This window comes from Oncorhynchus keta, unplaced genomic scaffold (assembly GCF_023373465.1).
Source record: "Oncorhynchus keta strain PuntledgeMale-10-30-2019 unplaced genomic scaffold, Oket_V2 Un_scaffold_23083_pilon_pilon, whole genome shotgun sequence".
In the NCBI taxonomy this organism is placed as follows: Eukaryota; Metazoa; Chordata; class Actinopteri; order Salmoniformes; family Salmonidae; genus Oncorhynchus; species Oncorhynchus keta.
In genome coordinates this window covers 392,501-395,000 of record NW_026290873.1, presented here as the reverse complement: position 1 = coordinate 395,000, position 2,500 = coordinate 392,501, and the positions used below count along the sequence as shown (strand labels likewise).

Genomic DNA, 2,500 nt, shown 5'->3' with positions numbered 1-2,500 from the left:
CTAACACAGACTGTCCAATGTTCAAAACATTACATTGTGCATTCATATCATTAAAGAAACCTTGCACTTGCAAAATCATTGGTTCAAATAACTAATTTATCATGAAATACCATAGGACCATTCATTTAGATCACCATACCGACAGTTTCACTGTGTAGTTGTTCATTCAATCATTAAATATTGTAGTGTAAAATATGTGATACATGTTTCATTATGCTACTACACGTAAATACATCACTGTAAAATAACTAGTAGAGAGAATACTACAGACACAGTGGAATCATTGAACAAAATATTACATTTATTGATGAAATACAATAAAATCACAACATAGGTTTCCTTGAATCAAAGCAAAAATAATTAGCAACAAAAAAAGAAAAAACTGTTAAATGTCAACTGCAGTGTTCCTCACCTGGCTTACTGTAAAACATCACTGCAGTGTTCCTCACCTGACTTACTGTAAAACATCACTGCAGTGTTCCTCACCTGACTTACTGTAAAACATCACTGCAGTGTTCCTCACCTGACTTACTGTAAAACATCACTGCAGTGTTCCTCACCTGACTTACTGTAAAACATCACTGCAGTGTTCCTCACCTGACTTACTGTAAAACATCACTGCAGTGTTCCTCACCTGACTTACTGTAAAACATCACTGCAGTGTTCTTCACCTGGCTTACTGTAAAACATCACTGCAGTGTTCCTCACCTGGCTTACTGTAAAACATCACTGCAGTGTTCCTCACCTGGCTTACTGTAAAACATCACTGCAGTGTTCCTCACCTGACTTACTGTAAAACATCACTGCAGTGTTCCTCACCTGGCTTACTGTAAAACATCACTGCAGTGTTCCTCACCTGGCTTACTGTAAAACATCACTTCAGTGTTCCTCACTTGGCTTACTGTAAAACATCACTGCAGTGTTCCTCACCTGGCTTACTGTAAAACATCACTGCAGTGTTCCTCACCTGGCTTACTGTAAAACACCAAGTGTTCCTCGCCTGGCATTGTAAAACATCACTGCAGTGTTCCTCACCTGGCTTACTGTAAAACATCACTGCAGTGTTCCTCACCTGACACCATCACTGCAGTGTTCCTCACCTGGCTTACTGTAAAACATCACTGCAGTATTCCTCACCTGGCTTACTGTAAAACATCACTGCAGTGTTTCCTCAAGTGGCTTACTGTAAAACATCACTGCAGTGTTCCTCACCTGGCTTACTGTAAAACATCACTGCAGTGTTCCCCCTGGCTTACTGTACAGAACAAAGGATTGATTACTGTACTTCTATATTTCCCTCAACCCTGTCTTGTGGATTTGGCCATAGGTTCTCATCCACATCACAATGGATGTATTCATTAGCCAAATATGTGGTGAAGAATCTTCGGGCATGGCGAATCCAGGCCTGACATGGCCTGGAGAAGGGTGGCTTGTTCGTGAGGGCGCCTATCATATAGCTTCCACCTCCATGTGGAGAAAAATAACTCAATCGGGTTTTAGGAAAGAAGAGTATGGTGGTAAGTACAGGGTGGTAAATTGTGGATGGGCCTGAAACCATGCTTGCTCCATTTGAGCATGGTGGAGCCTGACATTATCCCACACAATGACATAGGTCACGCCATCAGCTCTACAGACCTTATTTAGCTCATCAAGGAAGGTTACATTCGAACAGTGAATCATGTGGCTGCCTGCAACTCAATATATAGAGTATATAGAGTAGAGAGCTTTAGATGTTGTTCGACCAAACATTAGAACGGGCAAGATGCGTAATCTAAGCAACTTTGACCGTTCCAGCATCTCAGAAACAGCTGCCTTCATGGGATTTTTACGCACTACAATCTCTAGAGTTTACATACAGAGAATGGTGCGATAAACTAAACACATTCACGTTCTGTGGGCAAAACCACCTTGTTAATGAGAGAGGTCAGAAGAGAATGTCCAGACTCATTCAAGATAACAGAAAGGCCACAAACACTCAAATAACAGCTGTATAAAACAGTGGTGTGCAGAAGGGCATCTCTTAACTTCTTTGGGACTGGGGGGCAGTATTGAGTAGTTTGGATAATAAGGTGCCCAGAGTAAACTGCCTGCTACTCAGGCCCAAAAGCTAGAATATGCATATAATTAGTAGATTTGGATAGAAAACACTCTAAAACTGTTTGAATGATGTCTGTGAGTATAACAGAACTCATATGGCTGGCAAAAACCTGAGAAAATCCAACCAGGAAGTTGGAAATCTGGGGTTTGTAGTTTTTCAAGTCATCGCCTATCCAATATACAGTGTCTACACTTCCTAAAGCTTCCACTAGATGTCAACAGTCTTTAGAACGTTGTTTCAGGCGTCTACTGTGAAGGGGGAGAGAAAGAGCTGTTTCAACCAGGTGTCTGGCAGAATGCCATGAGCTTATCACGCGCGCTCTTGTGAGAGGTAGCTGCGTTCCATTGCATTTCTAAAGACAAAGGAATTCTCTGATTGAAACATTATTGAAGCTTTATGATA

At 41.4% G+C, this 2,500-nt stretch overlaps 1 protein-coding gene and 1 long non-coding RNA gene across 4 annotated transcripts in view; both read right to left on the bottom strand.

The window, feature by feature from the left end:
- Positions 1 to 2,500, bottom strand: part of LOC118383629 (BAH and coiled-coil domain-containing protein 1-like) — a 129,348-nt gene that overhangs the window by 89,126 nt on the left and 37,722 nt on the right.
- LOC127928202 (uncharacterized) lies at positions 196 to 1,074 on the bottom strand. Of its 3 annotated transcripts, none has more exons than XR_008130879.1 (3): positions 1,036 to 1,074; positions 709 to 856; positions 196 to 634 (listed from the first exon to the last, which is right to left on the bottom strand). It is a non-coding gene; the product is annotated as an uncharacterized LOC127928202 (long non-coding RNA). The 3 variants fall into 3 exon arrangements; XR_008130877.1 differs by lacking the exon at positions 1,036 to 1,074 and adding an exon at positions 931 to 969; XR_008130878.1 differs by lacking the exon at positions 1,036 to 1,074 and adding an exon at positions 931 to 969 and having other exon boundaries at positions 196 to 597.